The sequence below is a fragment of the Melanerpes formicivorus genome, unplaced genomic scaffold (genome assembly GCF_026170545.1).
Source record: "Melanerpes formicivorus ecotype bairdi unplaced genomic scaffold, bMelFor1.0.p_v2 SCAF_57, whole genome shotgun sequence".
Classification (NCBI taxonomy): Eukaryota; Metazoa; Chordata; class Aves; order Piciformes; family Picidae; genus Melanerpes; species Melanerpes formicivorus.
Genome location: NW_027142409.1, coordinates 1,318,765 through 1,333,225, shown reverse-complemented (window position 1 = coordinate 1,333,225; position 14,461 = coordinate 1,318,765).

The window sequence follows — 14,461 nt, the reverse complement described above, 5'->3', positions numbered from 1 at the left end:
CACATGGCATAATTACTAGCAGTAACTCTGGATTTATTAGCAGTAATTCTATCTGAAGTACATGACCACCAGTTTCATAGATGTGAATTACAACTTCCAGACTTCCAGAGGGTCTTTCAAAGGATGTATAGACCTTGAGCATAGGTTACACTTAAGCTGTACATGGACCATATACTCCAGAAACTTGGCCAGCACATTTGATGATGCTTACCTTGTTATCTGACTGCTGGAGTGTCACAAATACTATATCAGAAAAAAAAAAATATTTTGAAGCAAAAATGTTGTCACTGAGGGTAGCAGCACAGCCTTAGGTGTTTTAAGTTTGTCTCCTATTTTGAACAGAATCAATTGGATGCAGATGCAGCAGACATTCAGCACAACAGAAATATTTACTGCTTGAGATGTTAGGGATTTAATAATAAATGTGGCCTAAGGATTCAAATTTATAGTCTGCCCTTATGGGAGCTTCTGAGTGCTCAGAAGCTTTGAAACAAGCCACCAGTTTCTGTGAGAGGTATTATATGAGTACCTCTGGGCCAGTCAAATTCTTGGGTTGTGACTGAAATGGTTCAGGCCAGGAAGTGCCTGGAATAGGCATCCTCTCAGAGAGCAAGGACTCCTCCTCAAGCAACCTAGCCTCGACCCACCATGGAATTTGCTGGTGTCAAGCCTGCTCTGGGGCTTCTTGTCACTTCCCTCTACCCACAGACTGCCCCTTGCAGTTCAGTTGGACAGTCACTAAGCATGGCCTACAGCTGCTTTCAATCCACAGGCACTCCATACAGTTTGCAAAAAAAACCAAAAACCAGTCACCCTGTACATTACTTGTTTCTTTGTCTGCTTTTACATCTTTTCATGACAGTTGTAGAAAATATTGCATGTTTGCACAGCAGGCAGAGGGAAGATGGAAGTTTAACACAAGGGTCATGTAAGCATTTTATCACATCAAAATACCTATGCACATCCCACTGTAGATATGGTACTGAAAATTGGGTATTACTTTGGGGCCATTTCAGCAGGAAAGGCAGCAATGTTATGATCAGCTGATGCACCACTATCTCAGATGACCTTGCAGTCCTCTAGAAATGCCTGCTGTTAGTGCATGCTATCTTCCCTAATGTCTGATAAGGTGTAAATTTTTAAATCTCCATTACCTCATCTACCTCTGCCAAGGGAGCATATTCTAGAATTACTTAAGCAGTTTATTGCAGTAATAGAATTCATGTGTTTTCATAAACAGTTTTGTTAAAACAATATGTAGGTATTTCCATTTAATACATTTTTAATGTCATTTGTTGAAGTGAATAAAGTCTCTTGTCAAGTCTCCTAAGATCCTGATTTGTGTTTATTTGCAAATCACTGATAAAAACTGTATGAAAAAAAATATGCCTCAGCGTAGAGAGTAAAACAAAACACACACATGTGCAGCCCAGGAGCACACCATCCTCTGGCCTAGAGCAAAACCAAGAATAGATCCTGCATGTGCAGCCCAGGAGCACTTCCACAGCCAGAGAGATTTGTCAAAAGACAATTTGCTCTTCTTTAGCACAGTGCAGCCTAGTCAGAAATGAATCTGAGGGATTTCAGTCATAGGTGACCTACACCATAGCAGGGATGTTAAGAAACAGTTCCATGAAAATTAATTAGAAGCAAAGAACAGTAGAGAAAATCCTAGAGAAGCAAATGGTAGCGGATAAAATGAATAAGTAAAATGCAACAGCAAGAAACAGTTCCTCACATGACCCCAAGCTTTTCTGCCACCAGCTGTATAGAACTGCCTGATCATTTGCACAATCTTATCCACTCTTGTTTGCCTGGAAGTTTATTCCCTGCCTACATGTTGCAGCATCATATCTAAATACTTCTCATCTGTTTTTTCTAAAAATACTGACTACAGTACCCACAAGCAGTCTGTTCTTTGAAGGCTCCCTTATGTTAGGCTGAAGCATCTTTTTCCCTGTGCAGGAATAAGTACAACACAGAATAAGATAAAAGGGACAACCCCTCAGAGAAAGTGAAAACTTAAAGCTAAACTTAACGCCTAACTGTAATCCTAGCCATAACCATAACCCATAACCCTAAGGCCTTAACTGCAACGCTAAACCCTAGCCCTAAAGACCTAACCCTAAAGCCCTAACCCTAAACTTAAAGCTAACATGCTTAATGAAGTTTGTCATCAGGCACTGCAAATGTATCTGACCTTTCCAAGTATGAGCTGTGCGTTGCTACACATTGTTGCATGCTTATGTCATCAAGCCAGAGCTCATAAATAATGTTAGATAGATTCATGTCTGATCAATACACTAAATTTAATGCCAGAAATTGCTATCTGAACATTTGCTTTAGCCTCTGGAATATCCCAGACTTTCCCACTTAGGGACACTCACATAAGGATTATAAAGTTGTGCTTGACAAAGTGTATCTTCCAGAAAGACTTTAGTGTTGCAGAAGTCAGGAAGAGCAATCTGCTGTGGCCATTGACAGTCAGCATCAATGTTTTTTCACTATCTCTGAGGAAAAAAAGGGTTCTCTGTGACTAGAATTTCTGTGACATCAGCAGTACAGCACTTGGTTCTTGTTCTGTCTTTTTCTACTAGACCAATTGGCTTATACATATGGAGTATTTTTTCTTTCATTAGGTTTACAGTACCGACCTAAATCTTTTTTCTTTGTAAAGCAGAGATTTAACTCTAAAATCTTCTACTGTGTCAGGTTTTTTACATACGATTTTTGAATCATTTCTGTACCTTGAGTGATTCCTCTGCACCTTCTCAAGGTTTTCAACGTCAGTTTTGAAATATGGAGAGTAGGTCTGTTCCAAATTCCACTGTACCGGTCTCACAATCACTAGGAAAAAAAGAGAAGGATTGTGAGGTACTTAAACTTACCAATGGAGATTCCATTATATTGTCAGATGTATCTAAATGCTTCCCAGAGATGCATCACAAGGCAATTTATTTTGCATCAGCATTGCTCTCCCTACCAAAACAATTCAGAATCTTGTGCAGCAGCTCTGTCCCCATTAGTATTTACTATGTCACTAACCTACCTATATGTTTCAGTGTTTCTTACCTGCATACTTCAGGAACAGTGATTCTACTCTTGATTCACATTAGTTGCACAAGTGTAGAGGCAGAATGACTTATGCCAGTCACTAGGTGGTGGATAGAACCGATGTTTACTATGGAAAACAGGAAAATATACTTTGTGTTGCACATGTAACAGAAGGAGGTGAGCTAATGCTGCACAAATAAGCATGTACCTGCTGGATTTTCCCTGAAAAGATCTGTGAAACACAGTTTCACAGCTCTACTTCCTTTAATCTGATTTGCTGTTCTTCAGACTCTCCTGATACAGAAACCACTTAAAGAGACTGAAGTGTTGTAAGAAGAGTGACACTACCGTGTCAAATTCATTCTCTGTTACTCAGCAGTTTCCAGTATGCCCCGTTATGATTCTTTGCTCCTCATGCAAAGGTCAGTCATTTCTGAGCAGTGTTGACAGGACTGAATTATAGCAAGGCATACTCTCTAGATTTGCACAGCTATTCTAAAGATTAAATGTGGTTTAGACAGATGGCAGGCCTTTCAAACTGACTCTGTCTCAGAGGAACAACACTAGCACAACTCCAGGCTCCCTTTCCATGGTATGAGAGGGAATATGTCCCACTCTACATCTACGAGTATCATGAAATAGCTATCTTGGAAGGCTAATCTAAAGTCAAGTCTCTTTCCCATGTTTCTGAAATACATTTGTGAAATTATTCCTCTGTTCCCACAATACCAAACCAGAAGTGTACCTATAGTCATTTATCTTTCTGTAAAACATCTAATGTCCTCATGCACATTTGTTTATGAATCAAATTTAGTGGTTTGGGTTTTTTTTTTTCCAAAAAGAAAAAGAAAAAAGAAAAATGTATGTCCTTCTCCATATTCTCCTTCCTTAAAATTCATAAATCCTGCCTGATTTCTCTCTCATAGCCAGTACATCACTTGGTGTGGTAGGGTTGGAAGGGTAAGGCCAAGAAGCCTCCTCCCTTCCTCCTTGTAAAGTAAAGGGAAAGAAAATTGAAGGGAAAAGGAAAAAAACCTCACAGCTGAATTAGCAAAGCAGTGGAGCTGTATATTTACAAAGCAATGTAGGATATGCAGGGGAATATATACAAATTTACAATATTTACAATATATACAAAGATATACAATAAAGTAGCACAGAAATGAGAGTTCCCCCCTCTGCTGAGGGGGTTCCCCACCTCCGCTCTCCCCCTCTCTCCCCCTCTTCCCCAGAGTGGGTTAGAAAGAGAGAGAGAAAGAGAAAAAAGGTTAGAAGCAGTTTTGTGTTAATTGGAAAGCAGTTAATACAGGCCTTTATCAGTTTTCAAGGCCAAAGCCTTGGCCGAAAGCCCAGGAGCTGCAAGCTCCTGCCCAAAGGAGAAGCAGAAGCAAGACTAAAGATAAAGTGCCGGAGTGCCCAGGATACCCTCCTGCACTCCCAGTTCAGAAGGTGCTTCCTCCCACTTTACCAATGAAATTAGTTTAGATCCTTCTTTTCGTTTACCAAATTCTGTCCACCATATTCCCTTTCTTAAGGGGACAGCGTCAACCAGTCACACTTGGACATTTAATTAATAACTTTTTGAATTAACTGCTTGGTTAATCCAGTTTTCACACTTAGTATTCAGTGGTGCCAGGAGGATCTCTATGTTCCTTCTTAGCTATCTCATAAAATAATTGTTTGTGGAGTGGAGTTGCAGGGCTTAAGAAATTGCTAATGAAGCACAAAGAATTCAGATTGGATCACTGCTTCAGAAGAGATCAAATTAGGAGTGTATCTGATCATTCTTATTACCTGAAAATTACTACATTTAGAGGGAATCAGGAAATTGTTTTAATCTGCATGGCTTCCTGTTTGAAGCCTTCTCTTTCCTAAGTTCTTTAGCTCTTCATTGCCAAAAATGCTACCTGTCCCCATTCATAACTGTATTCTTCCTGGTTTGAAAAGGAAACACCAGGAAATGGTCACAGTCACTATCCTCACAGGCACATGTTGGAAGCAGATGGGGGACTTGCCGACTTGTCTTCCCTGTTGGAAGGATCACTGGATATGCTCATGTTGCACAGTGAAGCATACTGCAAAGATTCTCCAGCCTCCCATGGCCTTAATTCCTTATACTCTCCCAGTGTGACACAGCATGAAGCTTTCACCAGAGGCACCCACATAGCCAGTAGGAGTCTCCCAGCTCTTCTCTATGTTTATATATTACAAAAAAATCTCCCCATACCTTCATTCAGCAAGTCACCCACAGTCTGTCTACAGGACCTCAGCAGTCTGTCTATGACTTGAGTCGTTCTCATTCTGTCACCTTAAAGACACCTTAAGCCTGTCTTAAGCTTTCATGTCAAAGACCAGGCCTGAGGCCTGTCTGCATTGTAAAGACCAATACTAAGCAAGACTTCTTTTTTTTTTCTTCTTTCCTTTGTTTTTCAGAGAAACTTGAATTTCTCATTACATCAGCTAGTCCCAAGATGTTTTTCTCATGGTTTAGTGCATGTTTTGGAATATATTGTTTATGTTACGAGACATATTCATTTTGTTACAAGTTTTTTTAGAACTTTGTCCTTTTTTTCCTAATCAGTAGAGTTCAAGTATGTAAACTAATGATAGATAAAAAAGACAGTTTATGGTACAAATTGTTTATCAGGAACTAAAGGCAGGTGAGAAAAACACCAAGGAGGACACGAAGGGTGCACTTGGTGCCATAAGAGGTAATTTGAGGAGGGGGTTTGGGAGACTCCAGATCACTTGCACAAGTGCAGACACAAATATTTTGCTAAACTGCGCCCCATGAGTGTATAATAGGTAAGAGGAATAATTGTATTAGAATAGAATAGAATAGGATAGAATAGAATAGAATAGACCAGGTTGGAAAAGACCTTCAAGATCATTGCGTCCAACCTATCATCCAACACCACCTAATCAACTAAACCATGCAACCAAGCACCATATCAAGTCTCCTCCTGAACACCTCCAGTGATGGTGACTGTTGCAGTTTGAGCTGGGTGCCCCCCTGCAATGTTTACTTCCTGTGTCCAGAAGTCCAGCCCAGAGGGGTGGACACAGGAAATTATGTAGTATTTCCTACCACAATTCTTTGCACCACTATAAGATGCAGTGTGGAGTCTAGCACTTTCTCTTTTCTTCCTCCTCCGTCAGCCGGTAACTGGGGGAGATGTCTCCTGGCTTTGGGCCTGGCTAGGCCCAAGGCCATGGGGGGATGGGCAGTCTCAGATCTGGCCACCTGAGACTAGCCTAGCAGTGGGAGGGGGAAGAAGGAGCCCTGGGGGTCTTGGGTGTACCCTCAGGTGGGGATGGGATCTCTCTGGGTCTGTTTTGGGATCTTTCCTTGTCACTGTGTTTTTGGCTTTCTGTAAAAGTTCACTGCTTTCTATTTAAACTTTCCATCACTTTTGCAATCCGTTTGTCTGAGTGTTTATTGTTGCCAGGGGTGGGGAAGGGGGCTGCCTCAACCCAGCACATTCTTGGTAGCAGAGGATGGTTTAGGTGGGCAGGGGGTCTGCCCCCAACCCCTTTACATTCTTGGCGAGCCAGCCAGGAGTATGAGTTGGTTATTATGGCTACTCTGCAGATCGGATTGCAAAAGATAAGAGAGTTTAAATTTAGTTCTGGGCGTTGTTTTGGTTTTTTTGGCAGTTGGGGGCTCATGTGGTGTTGTTGGGGCAATTGTGTGGGTTCTTGTGGATTGTAGGGGGACACCTGGTGCGTGGCCGGTGGCACAGAGGCCCTCCTGCTATTTCAAGCAGGGGTGGTTCTTAACCATCAGAATGGGGGCACCGCTTGAGAATGCGGGACCTGCCCTTCCTCCACCTTTATTCTCTGCGGAGCGGCAGAAGCGGCAGGGAGTGAAGTAGGGGAGGGGCAGCGGCGAGCAGATCAAAGTGAGGTCCGTTCTCCCTGCGGGGTAGGGTCAGCCGAGGCGAGTGGGCGAGCTCGGCTCCCTATGGGCGAACGGGGACTCCAGTTGGAAAGCTGTTCTCAAAGGCCCTGAGGACGTGCTTATGGCTTTTGCTGGAGGAGGCGTTTGAATGCCCGAAGTGTGGAGGCAATTTTGATTCTGTACCGCAGCGATAGAGGTGGCCGGAGCCCTCCTGTATGCTTGGCGGCGGCGGGTCTGGCCGTGCGCTCGGGCTGTGGTGGCGGCGGGACCGGCCGTGCACTCCGAGCGGCGACGGCGGTCCCTGGCCGTCTGCTCGGGCTGCGGTGGCGGCGGGACCGGCCATGCACTCCGAGCGGTGACGGTGGTCCCCGGCCGTGCGCTCGGGCTGCGGCGGGGCTGGCCCTAGTCTCTTCCCCGACCTTTTCGGACGAGTTCCGAAAATGGCGCCGAGCACCTGGCTCCACCTCCCTTCTTCTCACTAGGTTGTGGTGCAGCCCCTCCCTCTTCCGGGGGAGGGTTAAGTTGTTGGATGCTGTCACGTCTTGGTATGCGAACGCCTAGTGGGAAGGCGGTGTACCGTGACATGCATCTGTAGAGCCTCGGGCCGCGGCTGGAAGCGGTCAGCACTGGGCTTGGGATAGGTCCGTGCAGGGTTGTGAAAGGCTCAGGGTGCTGTTTTCCTGGAGGGGTGGAGAAGCAGTTAGAGCCTGATTGTTCTGACTGGCTTGCCCCAGGGGTGGAAATATGCTGCTGAGTAAATAGAGATGGGAATAAAGGTTTGGTTGAGAAGTTTTGAGGTTCTTTCCAGGTGGCCAGGATGTCCAACGGATCCATGAAGAGCTTGCACCGCAGAAGAGTGAACTCTGCATCGCTGAGAGGTTCTATTAGATGAGGGAAGAAGAACTGGAATGGACTGACACTTGAGCCTGAATGAGAGACTGTTTGGGTGGACGCCCAGATGGAGATATGGACTTCGCCGAACATGTCAGCAGAAGATTTCTGATTTAATGATGTGTTTGAGTGCAAAGATTGTGGTATGAAATAAGGGGTGGCGTGTTGCAGTTTGAGCTGGGTGCCCCCCTGCAATGTTTACTTCCTGTGTCCAGAAGTCCAGCCCAGAGGGGTGGACACAGGAAATTATGTAGTATTTCCTACCACAATTCTTTGCACCACTATAAGATGCAGTGCGGAGTCTAGCACTTTCTCTTTTCTTCCTCCTCCGTCAGCCGGTAACTGGGGGAGATGTCTCCTGGCTTTGGGCCTGGCTAGGCCCAAGGCCATGGGGGAATGGGCAGTCTCAGATCTGGCCACCTGAGACTAGCCTAGCAGTGGGAGGGGGAAGAAGGAGCCCTGGGGGTCTTGGGTGTACCCTCAGGTGGGGATGGGATCTCTCTGGGTCTGTTTTGGGATCTTTCCTTGTCACTGCGTTTTTGGCTTTCTGTAAATGTTCACTGCTTTCTATTTAAACTTTCCATCACTTTTGCAATCTGTTTGTCTGAGTGTTTATTGTTGCCAGGGGTGGGGAAGGGGGCTGCCTCAACCCAGCACAGTGACTCCACCACCTCCCCAGGCAGCCCATTACATTGGGCAATCACTTACTCTGTGCAAAACTTCCTCGTAACCTCCAGCCTAAACGTCCCCTGGTGCAGCCTGTGACTGTGTCCTCTTGTTCTGGTACTGGCTGCCTGGGAGAAGAGACCAACATCCGCCTGTCTACAACCCCCCTTCAGGTAGTTGTAGAGAGCAATAAGGTCACCCCTGAGTCTCCTCTTCTCCAGGCTAAGCAACCCCAGTTCCCTCAGCCTCTCCTCATAGGGCTTGTGCTCCAAGCCCCTGTCACGGTCCGGAGACATTAGATGTCTCGGTCCAGAGACACAGTTCTTTTAAATATTCCCGTGTTGTGAAATTAAAGGCACAAACGAGGCCAAAGTATCAACAGCTAGACTATTTATTACATAAAGAAAGTGGACATAAGAAAGGAAGAGGGAGAAAATAGAGAAAGTGGACATAAGAAGGGGAAGGGAGAAAAGAGAGAGAGAGAGAGAGGGACGAGAGATAGAAGAGGAAAGGAATTATATTACCACACCCCTCATCCCCCCCAAGATAAAGTCTGTGGAGGAAAGGTGCTGCAGGAGATGTTGGGTTTGTAGAGACACCGTGGTGAGGCTTTTGCTGGAGAACAGCTGTGGTCCTCTGGGGAGATGTTGGGTTGATACAGGAACAGTGCTGAGGCTCCTCTGGGCAGCCTGGGTCTGTAGAGGGCTGGAGCTGTGGTCCTCCGGGCAGCTTCTGTTCTCCGGAGCAGCATTGTCCCGGCTTCTCAGCGGCCTGGCCCGTCTCCTGTGTTTTTCTTCATCTCCATTTTTCTCCCCGTTTTTCTCCTCTGTTTCTCTCCTCTGTTTCTCTCTACAAACCAGTAGTTGCTCAAGTCTTTTATACAGTTTTTTAGTCCTTAGGTATGTAGTCAAATATTGTCCCTCAGGAATTCCAGTGGCAGGAAATCTGTGTGTTTGGGCAAGACCCTGGCTGGAGGAGGGGGGAATCTCCGTCTACCCTGTCTCCATCCAGACAAAGCTCAGGAAACAGGTGGTGATTATCTTGCCCTAAAGGTGTGATGGTCCTTGGGTCCATTGTTGTAGTCCCGTGTTATCACGATGCAATCACAAGCTGATTTGCATCCAGGATTGGTGGACAGGATTCTTTCCACCTTCTTTCCAGTGGCTCTGCTATCACTTTTATCTTTGTTGACTCACATAGAGAGAGACAAACTTATTAGACTGTCACACCACCCCGTCAATCAAAGATAAAAGGAAGAAAGAAAGGAAAGAAAGGAAAGAAGTGGAAAAGGAAGGAAAGAAGTTTTAAACAATTTTTGCAATAGACATAAGTTTTGATTGGCTAACAGCACAAATCTGTTGTACACCATCATTAGACACAAACTGCATGTTGGACACTACATGTTGAATCACTGTATACAACAGGGATTTATACAAGATTGACAATGCTAAGAAAATATAACAAAATTAAACCAGGTAATTACACAAGGTGAAAGCATCTTTGTTCCTCCTGGAAGGCAGGAGAACAAACAAACCCATACCCCACCCCCACCCCGTCAGTCCTTCAGTTTGGAATTGAAGTGAGAGCTTCCGTCCAGATCTGAATGTCTGCGGGGTTATGAAAAGTACAGTCCTTGAAGAGATGTCTTCTGTGATGCAAAACTTGAGAAGTCTTCCATATTATAGCAAGACAAGTCCTTCTGACAATACATCAGGTAGTCTTCAGCATTAGAACTTAAATTTAGCATTAGAACTTAAATAAGAAACACAACCTTGAAACATACAAAACTGGTATTTCCAGGTTACCATTCAGAGCCACCCTCTCAGGTGATAATTACTTTGAATGGGCCTGTAAGTATCGTTGATTGTTTCAGGTTCTCTCAAAGCCAAGCTAAACACAAACAAAGGCCTTTTTCCAAACCAAGTACAATTTTTTGGTGATCTCCTGACTCACGCTTCACCCCCCAATTCACCGCTGGGAAGTGAAGCCCTTAGTTGCCCTGGGGGCCATATCCCTCCCCTCATCAAATGGTCCCACCAAGAGGGGAGCAGTGACCTCAGCCCTCTTTTTAGGCTCGGGCCAACATTGCACAATGATTCGTAATTGTCTCGTGGCTACCCCATCAACCACTTCTTTTGGAATACCTTTCTCCCGACCCACCCCCCACCAATATTGCGGGGTATTCAAGTGTTCCCTGCCCCCAGCCAGGTGCCTACTAGGAATACGGCGCATCTGGCCCTGGGGGCTTGGTGGGTGAGTCATTTTCACATGTCTCAAGCCTCTAGTTTGAGGTTTTTTCATTTCCTCAGGTACACTATACTGCCTAGCATAATCTAATAATTCCCTCCCCACATCTTGCCATGTCCTGGAAGAAAGTGGGGTATTAGCTATTTCTTTTTGAAGCTGGATACCTCTTATTTTAAGCAAGTCACTGAGACCCCTGATCAAAGGAGTCATTCTGTTTGCATCCACCAGGATAGAAAGAGGGGATTCAAAATGATGTTTTAGTTCCCTTTCATATATCATCTGCAGGCATGCAGCTTTTTGCACATTCTCCATTATCTGATTCATCCCTCCCCGCAGAATTAGGGGTTCACCCCTCTCCTTTGGATCAAACCCCCCTGCCCAATAGGCAGCCCTTTGCGTAAGACTCCAGGGTCCACTTCTGTTTTTTGTAGTTAGAAAAACATTATCACCCCAATAGCCCATGGCTTCAGCTTCTGTTAACAGAATCTGATCACCTCCAGTTTTTGAAACTCGCCAGACATATTCCACCTCAGATTCCTCAGCAGAGCGTGCAAATTCTGCACGAATTTTGGCCAATTCAGTGTAGGAGAAAGGCGTTTCTTTGGTTGTGATAGTGGGGGTAACCTCCCCATCCTCATATAAAACTTCAGTTTTAATGAGAGGTCTGATATGCGCAGCAGCTTCCTTAGCCACTGTCAGTTCTGCCCGAGGGCACATAGGGGCAGACTCCGAGTAATTCACACCCTCTTTTGAGTCCAAATACGAATTTTGCCTCCTCTCCTTTTCCAATTGAATTTTAAGATCTGCCACTACGTCTTTCAAAGTGGCAACATGGCTTTGTAGTGACGAAACTAAGTCCTGCAAAGAGGAAATAGTTATATTTTCCTGTTCATGCCATTCCTCTTTCTCCTTCACTGAGGCGGCTAAACAGGCACCTAAAACCGCACAAATAAAACCTTTGCCTTTCCCGGCTTTTGCTCGTGCATCTTTCTGCAGGGCCACAATTCTATCAGCCACACTCTGGAAATTATGCCAATTTTCACGGGCCCAGTCAAGTACCTGTACAGATGGGCGGGCACCGTGAACTTCTAAAAGGTTGAAAAGCCTCTCACACCGGGCCATCTCTTTTGTTTCACAAAGCATTTCTTAATAGGGCACTAAGTTTCACGGGGAAGTCAGATCAAAACACTGTTTTGTACCAGCAAAATCTTCCCTGGAAAAACGTACACTTTTAAAAGGCTTACTTCAAAATAATCTTCTCCAGGAAAAATGCACAATAGATTTCTCAGGGGAGGTCACACACAAGAAAAAACAACAACAACCTGGGCTTCTCAAGGAAGTCACACTATTTCCCTGAGTGAATCCACACTTGCAAAAGCTTCTCAGCTTTTGTACCTCAAAATTTTTTTGTTACACTAGGATAACAACCTTGTGATTCTTAGGGAAGAGTCACTCTGTTTCCCTGAGAGAACACACACCGGCAGAAGTTTCTCAACTTTTGCTGCAATACTGGGCTTCTCGGGAAAGCCACGCTTTACAAATATCACCAACACTGGGTTTCCTAAAAGAGGGTACTGAGAATTCTCGGGGAGGTCACACTATAAAGTCAACAGTTGTACCCCAGATAATCTTCCCCGGGAATGCACACACAAATTTAAAGCAGGGTACAGAGGATTCTCGAGGAGGTCACACTATAAAACCAACAGTTGTACCCCAGATAATCTTCCCCGAGAAAGCACACACATTTAAAGCTTTTGAGAACTCCCACACAGTCTCTCTGAAAATTTCGCTTCGTCCTTCTCCGGCCACTTCCCTCGCGGGCGAGTGGAAACGCGAATCTGGACTCCACTCTCGCTTCGTACTAAAAGTACGTCTCAGGCACACACACACATTTTGGGGTTCTCAGAAATGCAATAATTTTGCTGTGATACTTTTCACTGCACGGGAATCCTGCCGACTACGCCATTTAAATGTCACGGTCCGGAGACATTAGATGTCTCGGTCCAGAGACACAGTTCTTTTAAATATTCCCGTGTTGTGAAATTAAAGGCACAAACGAGGCCAAAGTATCAACAGCTAGACTATTTATTACATAAAGAAAGTGGACATAAGAAAGGAAGAGGGAGAAAATAGAGAAAGTGGACATAAGAAGGGGAAGGGAGAAAAGAGAGAGAGAGAGAGAGGGACGAGAGATAGAAGAGGAAAGGAATTATATTACCACACCCCTCATCCCCCCCAAGATAAAGTCTGTGGAGGAAAGGTGCTGCAGGAGATGTTGGGTTTGTAGAGACACCGTGGTGAGGCTTTTGCTGGAGAACAGCTGTGGTCCTCTGGGGAGATGTTGGGTTGATACAGGAACAGTGCTGAGGCTCCTCTGGGCAGCCTGGGTCTGTAGAGGGCTGGAGCTGTGGTCCTCCGGGCAGCTTCTGTTCTCCGGAGCAGCATTGTCCCGGCTTCTCAGCGGCCTGGCCCGTCTCCTGTGTTTTTCTTCATCTCCATTTTTCTCCCCGTTTTTCTCCTCTGTTTCTCTCCTCTGTTTCTCTCTACAAACCAGTAGTTGCTCAAGTCTTTTATACAGTTTTTTAGTCCTTAGGTATGTAGTCAAATATTGTCCCTCAGGAATTCCAGTGGCAGGAAATCTGTGTGTTTGGGCAAGACCCTGGCTGGAGGAGGGGGGAATCTCCGTCTACCCTGTCTCCATCCAGACAAAGCTCAGGAAACAGGTGGTGATTATCTTGCCCTAAAGGTGTGATGGCTGGGTCCTTGGGTCCATTGTTGTAGTCCCGTGTTATCACGATGCAATCACAAGCTGATTTGCATCCAGGATTGGTGGACAGGATTCTTTCCACCTTCTTTCCAGTGGCTCTGCTATCACTTTTATCTTTGTTGACTCACATAGAGAGAGACAAACTTATTAGACTGTCACAGCCCCTCACCAACTTTGTTGCTCTTCTCTGGACACGCTCCAGCAAGTCAACATCCTTCCTAAACTGAGGAGCCCAGAACTGGACACAGTACTCGTGGTGTGGCCTAACCAGTGCAGTGTACAGGGGCAGAATGACCTCCCTGCTCCTGCTGGCCATACTGTTCCTGATGCAGGCCAGGATGCCATTGGCCCTCTTGGCTGCCTGGGTACACTGCAGGCTCATGTTCATCCTACCATCAACCAGCACCTCCAGGTCCCTCTCTACCTGGCTGCTCTCCAGCCACTCTGACCCCAGCCTGTAGCACTGCATGGGGAAAATTGCTTTGTAAATGCTTGTGTAGAAACAGCCACAAGGCACAAGGGCTGTGGAGCGATCCCCTACAAAGCCCAGCACTGATGTTGTGTTGTGCAGGTACACTCTTTTAGTCCTAAACCCAAAAGATGCAAAATGAAAGTGACAGCAGCTGGAACTGCAGCACAGCACATCCACCTCTGTATGCATCCTTTGCCGCTGTCTTAGCTGGCCTTCCTGTGAGCTCCTGATTTGTATCATTTGTCCCAGGCTTCCATTTCCAAAATAAGCAGTTAATCTCACTAACACATGCAATGACTCTTGGGTTTCCTGAGCTGGTAAACAGCCTCAGTGCTCCTCCCAGCCCTGGCATTTCCCGGCAGGCTGGCAGACCACAGTCAGTGACATCAGCACAATGGTCCCATTCCACAGGGAAAATGTTGTGGAGGTCATTCATGCAGAATGATGCTACTGTCCAGAAGCT